This window comes from Hoplias malabaricus, chromosome 11 (genome assembly GCF_029633855.1).
Source record: "Hoplias malabaricus isolate fHopMal1 chromosome 11, fHopMal1.hap1, whole genome shotgun sequence".
Classification (NCBI taxonomy): Eukaryota; Metazoa; Chordata; class Actinopteri; order Characiformes; family Erythrinidae; genus Hoplias; species Hoplias malabaricus.
In genome coordinates, this window is record NC_089810.1 from 14,292,181 (window position 1) to 14,303,410 (window position 11,230).

The following is an 11,230-nucleotide window of genomic DNA, read 5'->3' on the forward strand; positions in this document are numbered from 1 at the left end:
TGTAGTGAAGGAGGTACAAAACTAGAGCAGACAAACTGAAAATATTTGATGTATTATGCATTAAATATAAGGTGCTGACTGCAATTGGAGTATCATTAAGAGTAAAGGTGATGGAACACACCTGCCCTTGTCCCAATGTTTTTAGAACCTGTTGCTAACATCCATTTCAAAAGTGAGCATAAAAAAACCCTTTTGTTGTACGTCACTTCAGCTACAGACATGCAAGAGAACTCGACATTGCAGTAGTGAGCGCTGTTGGTGAGTCACCATTCAAAGCATTTAGATCGACAACATGTGCTTCCCTACCCAAAGGAATTTCCTCAAAGAGCGATTCCTGAAATGAAGAACTGAACAATACTACACTGGACAGTGGGTCATTATTGTGGCTACGTGGCTAATTTGTTTGGCCACAATCTGCATTTTACTGTCATTAAGCAAAGAATAATTTTTTTATATTTTAGAATTGTTTCTGCAGATAATATGACATATATTTTCTACAATTCACAACACACTGAAAGACATATGAAGAATACAGGAGATTGTCATCACATGTATTACATAACTAGTATGTCCCAGATACACCTGCAGCTCCTTTAGTGTTGCTGCAGCCTCCCAGACCAATTTCCATCTTATGTGTTCTTTCATTTTGGAGGGACCTTCAGTTCTTGGTAAAGTCACGATTGTGCCATAATTTTTGCCTAATGCTATGGATATTTTTGTACCCTTTTTGCCTATTGAGACATTTCAATAATGAGATCTCTTTGAAGGCCATGGCTTTTGCTGTAAGGAGAACATCTGAAAAAATCCTTCTAGAAGAGCTGAACTAAATATGGGTTTAAACAAAGTTCAGTTGATAGTGGCAGTGTACTGACTACTATTTTACATGATTTGGAATGTGATTTGTTCATTCTGAACACAGTGTGTGCACACCTGTTTTAGAGTTTTATTAATAGCATTGCTTATAAAATGACTTCTGTTTACTGTACAAGTGATTGACACATATTACAGGTCACATTAAATGTGAAAATGAATCTGAAATCAGGGTGTGGTTAATATATTGACTGTGCATGTTACTGAGTCAGTCTAAATGTGCATTTTTGTGTAGGATAAAATAAATAAATAGTATGCATTAATAGATTTGTTACATAATATTAATGAGTTTTTAATGTCACAACATTCAAAGTTATATGTCAGTGTCATGTACATGTCAGCTCCAAATGCAATATTTTTTTTTATTTCTAATTATTTTTTTAACAGAAAGTTGGGAACTAATATTAATAAAAACAGTTCCATAATTCCTATCAAATTCAAGAAATAACTTAAAAGTTATAATGAATTGTGAAAAAGGGGTCAAAATTAGCATCTAACCTCAGACTCTACCTGTTCAACATTGCTTTCTAGATTCATATTTATTTTAAATAGAGAAACAAAATTAAAAGCCTGCAATGAAACTGGGTGTAAAAGGTCAATGAGTAAAAGGCGAATCAGAGTTTAGTCTTGTTATTATTACTATTATAGGTGTGATTCTGCAATTGATCAAATACAAAATAAATAATCATTTTGTTCCTTATCCATGAACATTTAAAAGCTGCAGGCATTCTTTTTAAAGTTTTTATAGAGACTTTTGTTTGGACAGAATTGGAGGTAAACCACTAAAGTGCAGTGATATGTTTGTTTTCCACCCTGGTAAAAAAAAAAACATCCATATCGTCACATCAGATGTTAAAATTATAGATTATTTTGTGAGACACCTAGGAACACACACACACATACAGAGAGAGAGATAAAAAGGGACAATACTGCGATCAATAAGTATTTGCCATGCTGCATCACTGAATGCTGAATATTGCATGAGGCATGTTTCTTGGAATCAGTAAAATCTCTTCAATTAATCTCTCAGCCAATGTGTCCCTTTCCTTAACCATCCCTCCAACTTAAGCAGCAAGTTCCGCTATAGCAAACTGTAGGCTTCACAGTCAAGGGCTGCCTCTAGAAGGGTTTATCAATTCCAGAACCTTCAGGCTAAACTCTCAGAGGTCTTAGGTTTCTCTGGAGACACAAGCTGCACAAGCCCTTAAGCTATTTGAGTAAGAAGTGGTTTACATTTTTATTCTATTTGATCTGTCATCATAAAGCAAGAACACACAATGTCTAGATCTGACGGAGATTTATATTTAAAGCATTTAACCGATAGACTTATTTAGAATGACTTATAAAAGTGCTTTGTCATCTTGTTAAGAGAATACATCCTCCCTTGTACAAATAGGATTAGAGTCCAATTTCACTGAACTAAGACACCAAGAAATACAGGAGTCTATGCTGAACCCTAAAGAAAGACGTACAAGATTAACATAAGAACAATAACACACCAGGCGGTGTGACAGCCACTCTTTAAAAAGAATATACACCAACATCCCCACTTCAGTGGGACTGCAGTGCAGAGAATGACCCACCACTCAAATAAATACCTGATCTATTGTGGTCCTGACCATTGAAGAACCAGATAAAAAGGGCCTGATGAAGTAAGCAGAGCAACAGATGAACTACAGTCTGTAATTGAAATCATGCACTGGAAAAGATGTCAAATATCCTGTGCCAATACATTAGAGCTTCACATAGGGTCCACCCCACTTTCTTCCTACCTGAAGCCACAACATTTTACAGACAATGGATCTAGTCACATTGTGGTTATTTTAATGTTGTGGCTAATCGGGGTCTATGTACTCACACACAAGCACACGCTAAATGTAATGTGTGCACATGTGGGTTTGTGTGAGGTAATTGCTCAACCTCCCAGTTTAAAAGTGCAGATCGTGCGAAGATTCAGCCTGTTATATTGAGCTCTTTCTGATCCTGACTGCTGGAGGGGTTTAAAGTGCTTATAGGAAAATCAATAGCATGAATGCTAAGCAACTTACTGGAAGCCAGAGGAGGACACTAGCACTGTGCTAAGGATGTGTTCACTGATTTAAGCTCAATCCAATCCTCAGGCCTAGATCAAGAGGTAATTAAAAAAATCAGTAGGACAACAGCAAAGAGCATGTGTACGATGATTCTGTCCACATACTGCATATGCTTTAAACACTTCAAAAACAACACAATTTAAAAGTAGAATCCTGTGGTACAGTATTATATCAGATCAGATTTTTTATTTTATTTTAATACACAACTATATAATTTCATTAATGTAGCCAGCATACTTGACTGAATAGTTACTAAATCCCATATTCTTCAGTCCTGCTCTCCTCTATCACCCTACTCTTTCCCTATTTGTACAGCTGTCTCCTCTACTGTGTGCTTGCCTTTGATGTGTGATTTAATGCACCATTTCCATTAGAAACACTAAGTCCTTTCAGGAGCCAAAAGAGATTTATAAAAAAAAGAAGTAGAAAGTAGAAAGAGCAAAGCTGGAAGACTTTGAAAAATATAGGGTAAGTCAAGCCAGGCAGTGTGAAAGAAAAGCTGGGTGTTTACTACAACAAAAAATAAGCTTAAAGGAAAAAGATAAATTAAAATAAATTCCCAGATCAAGAGCACCCAAATCTGGTCCTAAGCCTGGAATCCACCACAGTTTATTATTTTATTGTAACATATCTATTGAATACCAGGGTTTTTTTTTCATGTAGGCATGCAAAAGCTTTCAAAACACCACTGGCACTCCAGGACTTGGGCTCCTCTCTTGATGTACTTATGATATATAATATAAATGTGTGTTTTTAGTACAGTCCAAATCTTTTTTGCTTTTTCAGAGAGTTGAAAACCTAATTGTACAGTAATAATAATACTGTAAAAGTACAGTATAGAAAATAAGTGTGATTACATAGAAAAATTATTTTGATATTTAATTTTGAATAAAAATACATTTGATATGTTTTACTTCATTGAATTCAGAGACCTTATTGAATTCCCCTTGTAGGCCGAGTTAATCACATGCAAACAAAAAAAATGAGACAATAAATAACATTTTCTATTCATTTGTTGTGTATTCACCATTGTATAAAAACTTCACTTCAGAGGATAGCTGATGCTGCAGAAAAGAAGAAACACTGTTCAGCAGTTCAGCTAGCTACTGAAAACAAAATATATTCCATGGAAAGTTAGACTGCTAGTGTCTACTCATTTTCATTTCAACGCACTTTATTGGCATGACAGCTTTTCATCAATTACTGCCAAAGATTATGAGATAAGTGCTTCTATTTATTACACTTCCTTAGTAACTCTCCCTTCCAATATAGGAAAAAGCATCCCCTTGACTTGTGCATTCACTGTAGTGAAGGAAATGACTGCATATGCATACAATATTCCCATTTACACAAAAAAATGTAGCCAAGTTTACAAGCAGAAGGAAGGAAGACAGCACCTATCTGAAGGACCACAAACACAATAATAAGTCACTATGTCTGACCATTTAAAAAGTGATCATATAATGAACAGAAGGGATAACGGCGAAGCATATTTCACAATATCAAAAAGTTTAATTTGAAATTGCTATGATCAAAATTAGACACCTTGAAATTTTTTACATGCTATTCTGGGCCTGGTGCCAATTCCTGAATTATTTAAAGGCTAAGCACCAGCTATATGAAAGTGTCAAATAAATAAATACAGTGGAATTTGAGTTCCTAACTTGTGTTTATTGATAGTCAGAAAACATGTTATTTCTTACTAATTCAAAGAATAAGGTTTAAAAGACCGTTGGTGCCCCCCCCCAACGGTGTTCCGAAACTCTAATAGGCGTCTTGCCTGTGACGTAGATGGTGGACAACAAATCTAGAAGTCGCACTAAATTTAATGCAAAATGACAAAAAAGGTGTGTTGTTTTTGGCTGCAATAATTCAATGTACAGTGGGACATCTGTGCACAAATGGCCCAAAGATCCCAAAATATCCAGAAAATGGACTAATTTTGTCAACTTTAAACGGGCACTTTGGAAAGGATCATCCGCTCACTTGGTTATCTGTAGCTCATTTCACTGGCGCTTTTCCAACAATATGGGCATGTAAGGAAATCAACGAAAGGTGTTCAAGAGCCTCTGTATACATGGAGGTAAACAGAGTAAGTACACTTACTTCGCCTGTTTTAGTCTGTGTTAGTTAACGTTAGCCTGACTTGCTAAACTTGGTGGCTCAGATTATACTACGCTACGTATCACTAGTTGCATTACGGTTTTATAGGTTTATAGTGTCGGATGAATTCGAGTTCGATCACATTTACAAGAATAACAATAGCTCTAAATTTGAGTTTAGCTTATTACTAGGCTATTGTCATGGATAATGTTTGTTATTTAGCTAGCTAGATACTGTCATAACAGTCAGTCATAACGGTGTTTTACCGCGGCGTTGTTCAGCTGTTGACCACCAGTGACGTCACGGTTGCATTTAAGAATTTCCGTAGCGAGCTCTGGTTTTTCTGTCATTTTAATAAAATTGTCAGTTTTAAAGCAAATGAAGCATGCTATTTTCATTTTAATTCATACTTATATATGTCAGTAACTAAAATAATGTGAAATATTCATGGAGGTCCAATAAGTGGTGCTTAGCCTTTAACGAATGCTAATGTTCAGCAGAACCTCCTTTGGCAATACAAGGATCCTTCCCTGCAAACATCTACCAATCAGCCAGGAATTTTTATGCTGGACAGCGCTCTATGTCACACTGCAAATGTGTATAGCATGTCCTTGAATATGTTACCATTGAAATAATCAAATGGTCAGCCAGGAATCCTGATCTAAATTTGATCAAGAATCTCTGGAAGGTCACTGTATTACTATAATTACAGAAATGTGGAAAAGACTGGAAGAAGATTTGAAAAATCAAACCAGATATGTGTGAGAAGCTAGTGATGTCCTGCATATGCAGGTGTGCTGAAGTGCATCACGGCAAGGGCAACTAATGGTGCTTGTTCACTACATGGTACATATACTATTCAACTCTTGGTTTAAGTGCCTGTTTTTTTTTTGTATTGACTACCATTGCTCTCCCACCACCACTACAAAAACAACAGCTGTGGAGGTAATGTTAAGTGTGCTTACGTACCATGTATTCACATGTTCTTTTAGTTCTTTGAGACTAAACTTAGTTGTGTATGTTTTTAGATAGATCAGTCCAAGGAATGTTTGTACCTCTTTGGAAACCAAAGTGTTATTTTATAAGCTGCTATTGTGAGTAGAATTAAAATCAAATGTGATCACTAATGTAGCTTGGGAAATCGGCGTAGATTGGAGACAAATAGCTAGTTTGTACAGGATATCTACACTGCATTACATTAGTGCTCTTCTAAGTTTACACGTCATGTTTCCATACTTGGCTCACATGGAACCACAAGCAAAAAGAGCCACTAAAAAGTACTTAGTTCCAGGTACAAGGTACAAAAGTTGCCTAATGGAAAAGCAAAGAAGAAGAAGAAGAAGAAAAAACTGAGTACCGTCAATTAGTGTAGGTAGCATGCAGTGGAAAATTGCCATAATATCCTATTCATGTTACTGGATGGATTCTGTAAGTATAATTTCAGTATTATTCTGATTAGATTAAAGGGTTAGCAAAAAGATAAAAATAATAATATGGACACACTCCTACTTTTAGCTACAGGTTCATGCATTAAATATCTTAATTAAATGTCCATTCTTTGTATGTGTACCTCACAACAGTGTTGACCCTTGTTTCACTCCAGTGTGTGCATCTTATAAAAGGGTACAGTCAAGTTAAATGTTGCAGAGCCAAAGGAAATTAAAGTCTCCTTTTCTCTGCCACAGTTATTCTAAAACAGGCAGAGCACCGTAGCTAAATATTTGCTGGAGATTCTGATGAGAATTGAGAGAGTCAATCACCACATCGTTTCTGTTATCTGTCTGTCTTTATTAAACCTGTATAGAGAGTGCTCACTGATATAACATGCACACATGCACTCACACTGAGGACGTAATGGAGAGCAGGGCTTAAGCTGACAAGAGGGGCCCCAAGGATTGTGTCTTTGGTAGGATGAGAGGGAGAGAGAGAGAGAGAGAGAGTGTGTGTGTGTGTGTGTGTGTGTGTGTGTGTGTGTGAGCGTGCATGCATGCAGAGTGACAACAGAGAGACAGAAAGGGTGGGCAAGGGAGCAAAAGCGGGAGAAAGAGGGTGAGTAAGGGAGGGAGGGTGAGAGAGGGAACAGAAGTGTGAGTGAGGTAGATCAGTATGCTCAGCTCTACCCAGCCATTGTTATGATAAGATGAAGGAACACTGGTGAGCGCATGCGCCTGCAGGACCACAAACACAATAATAACTGACCAGATACACATTTTCTGCAATCGGTGCCAAAGTGCTAAAGGGAAATGCTCAATAGTTCTGCATTGTATTTAGTTGTATACAGTATATGCCCATTTCCTTCCACATCATACTACAAAGCATAATGTTTCCACTGTGAACCTCATCAGAAATATATTTAGCTGTGAAAATTAAAATGGCTTCCTTCAACACAATGCCCAATGCGCTTCACCAAATGGCATTTTCCCTAATAATAACAATATATTAACACAAAGGCTGTAACATCTAATGTCTACTGACTGTTCATTCATTATATTAATTATATAAACTAACTTTCAGGACACTTATGCTAATTAAACAACAATCCACAATGGTATTAGATGCTGACTTTACCTTCAAAAGTGGAATATTAATAATAAGGCGAGCAGACAGTCATCCCTGTCCCATTAAACAATAAGATCTGACATCTGAAACACTTCGTGAAATAAATATTCATTCATTCATTCAGTCATTCATTTCCTGTAACTGCTTTATCCTGTAAAGGGTCACTGTGGGTCTGGAGCCCACCTGGAATCACTGGATGAAAGGCATAAAAACACATTGTATGGGCACCAGTCCATTAGATGGTTGAAATAATATTGTTTAGTTAATAATACATAGAAAATGTGTTTCATAGCATTTCAGTTGCACAGCTGCTGGTGCTGGTAGGTCTGACATTGCAAAATATTACACTGCCCAAAATACTGTTATTGAATTAGTTTATGTAAATGTATTATATTTATAAATTTCAAAAATACTACAGCTCTTTTTTAAATCCCATCTTCATTTCCCTAATAAAAGCTGAAATAAGGCTTATAAAATCTGCCTTTTTTATATTTATATTACATTATATTGTAAATAACACTGAATTAACAAACAGAACTTAACATTACACACAATAAAGAAAGTACTATAGTCACCCTACACCACACAGACGTTTGTTCATCACTTAAATCTATAAAAATGTCAGTACAATACTGTTTGCTATATAGGAACACGTGGCTAATAGCAAACTGCATATATTATAATATTGCAGTATAAAAACAAACACGCGAGTAAGCCTTAATATGATACGACTACAGGCTGGGCTGCAGTATTTTAACCAATCACTGAACTACATTTCCCTTTCAATGGAGACTCTCCATTCAGAATGTTGCATAGTCAAAAACTAGGCTTCATCCTTGTCAGGAAACCAATCCATAAACTCCTGATATCAGCAGTAAAATGAAATAAGTCTAGATGGAGCAGCCGCATGCAAGATCAGACCAGAACACGTTTCTGTGTTGTACATCACATTTGTTCAGTGTATGATTTGTTATGCTTCATTATGGGAAGGAACTGACTATGTAGAAAATGTTTGCTGTAGCAAGCAGTATGACTTGGCGAAATAATTCATATATTTGAACTTCAAATAGTGCAGTTAAGTATGACAAGACAGTGCAGTACACAACAATAAATGTGAATTTATGCAATAGTCCCAAGCTAGGCTTAAAGCACAACAGGAGACAAATAAAATGCATTAAAAATAAATAAATAAATAAATAAAATGCAAATAAATAAAACATATTCAAATAGCTAAAAGGATGGTTCACTGAAAAAATCTAGTCAGCCCAAACATGCTTGGTTTCTTTTGTGTAGTGACTTTAATATTAGCTCCAGTGCAAAATAAAGCAAGCAAAATTTAGAGAAAAACCCTGGGCTGAGTTACTGACTATATCTGACATACGAACCGTGTATATTGGATTTTTCAATGGACCTTTCCTTTATGAACATTAATGTCAATGAGTAAAGCAAAGCAGAATAAATGAATCCATGTTTTGGTTGTTTATTAATAAAGCAGACAGAACAAATAAGCAACGCATGCACATAAACACACAAACCCCAACCTAAACATCTGATTCCTGTGATCAGCCCATGGGTTCAGTTTTGATTCCCCGCGGAGTCGCCCTTCTTCTGTCACCTCGGATCTTCAGCTTCTCACTCTCCCTTCTTTCACCCTATCTGTCTTTTTTCACCATCCTTTCTCTAACACCCTGCACTCTGACCTGTGTGTCAGGGCTCTTTGACCCTGCATTCCTCCCCCATCTCTCTCTCCTCCCCCTCCATCCTCCATGATATGCTGGAACATGAAACAGCCTGCTGTGCATAAGACCTTCCCTTTAAAGCACCCTTCAGATCAAAGTGCTTGCTCTCTCAGCTTATGAAACAAAAACACTCTGGCTTTTTACTTTAGCTCTATTTTCTTCTTGCTTTTTTATATAGAACATAAAATCTGAATTCGGAACAGCTGTTTAGTCAAGGAGAAACAGAGAGAGAGAGAGAGAGAGAGAGAGAGACACACACAAAAAGAGAATAGGTGGAATAAATGAAAATATTATGACAGTTTGGGTACAAAAAAATATTACAATTGTATGTCCCTACATTAAAAGGTAGCTAAATGCATACTATTACACATATTCATACTTTTCTAAATGTCCTTCTTACTATTTCACACATTCATACTGAATATGTGTTAATTTATGTATTCCTTCATAACTGCGTGTATTTGATTTTACTTTTATCAGGGTTTAAAAGACTATATATACACTTTCTGCATTTATAGCTAATGTATTTTTGTGTAATTACACCATAATAACGTATCGGCGTGCTGTATTACGTTCTTGTATACGTTTTGTCTATTTTTACGTTTTTACTTCCACTGTGAAGCACTTTATGATTAAAGCAACAGTTTATGCAACAAAATCAATGTTTACCTCACAGAGCTGCACAGTACAGGTTTATTATAAACTGGCCTTTACAGCACTGAAGATACAAATGGAATTACATCTTTTCTGGCCAACATATGCCCAGTACAGCCGAAAGTTGTTGACCACCTCAAGGAGGAGTAGCGAGGAGAAACAGAATCCGAGATGAAGGCGCTTCGGACAAAGCTCAGGAGCAAAACAAACTACTGCATGGACCGCTTTAAGCATCGACACAATTCCTGCCTTTACAAACATTAGTCCAATCTTCTGCTACGGCTGGACACCATTTTACACAACTCCGAACACACTACGCCCATGTTTGTTAAGAACGAATAAACAAGAGAAAATCTGTCCAGTGGCTTCGAAAGAGGATTTGGGGATTTTATACTCGTTCATTTTCACGCCTGACACCAAGGAGGACCCAAAACAGGTAAAACAACACAAAGGAGACCCAACTTCTCCACGAGGCTGGAGTTCGCTTCAGCGGCTTATTCGAATTTTCCGTTCCACCTTAAAATGCACAGTAACGTACACTATTTAAGGTGGAACCGAATAATTCAAATAAGAAGCCAAACCTCAGCTTCGATACGTCCATACGGCGTGCATATGAGCGTAGAGAAAGTAGTTGAAACGAGCTGTAAACAGAAAAAATCTCACAAAGTCCACATTCAGAGAGAAAAACAACTCACATTGGTCCGTCTGCGTTACTCTGGCTGTGTAGTACTCCAGCGCGGTTACGGATCCCATTCGCTTAACGTTACTTCCATTTGGTCACTTAGCGTAGATTATGTTATTCTTTGAAGTGAAGAGGTATATCCTTATCTTTTTTGCCTTGTTTTTAAAGCCTTTAAAAAGAGTATTTGGTTGTTACGGCGGAACGGCGTGCCTTGACTCGGAGGAGAATGTGGTGTTTGACGACACTGAAGGAGGGGAGAGAAAAAAAACTGTTCAGTCTTTATTCCTGCTAATTACTTTTCCTGCAAGAAATGGCTGGAATTAAGGCATTGCGCATGCGCAGGACTAATTAGCTCCTCCTGGATCAATAAGGAGGGGGAGGGGGATAGGGAGGGGGCAAAAGTGATGGAATTATCCCGAGATACTAACTATAAGGGTTTTTTCCCGAAAAACAAATGTATGTAGAGCACGGTTAAAACAGATCAAAGTGAATGTTGTCCTTATTGCAGCATTAATGCTTTATAACAGGAC

At 36.9% G+C, this 11,230-nt stretch overlaps 1 protein-coding gene across 1 annotated transcript in view; it reads right to left on the reverse strand.

The window, feature by feature from the left end:
• Nucleotides 1-10,911, reverse strand: part of zfhx3a (zinc finger homeobox 3a) — a 33,550-nt gene extending 22,639 nt beyond the window's left edge. Inside the window, exon 1 of the mRNA XM_066685649.1 lies at nucleotides 10,714-10,911. The gene's annotated coding sequence lies outside the window, so the exon portion shown is untranslated. The remainder of the gene's footprint in view (nucleotides 1-10,713) is intronic.
• Nucleotides 10,912-11,230: the final 319 nt, after the last annotated feature.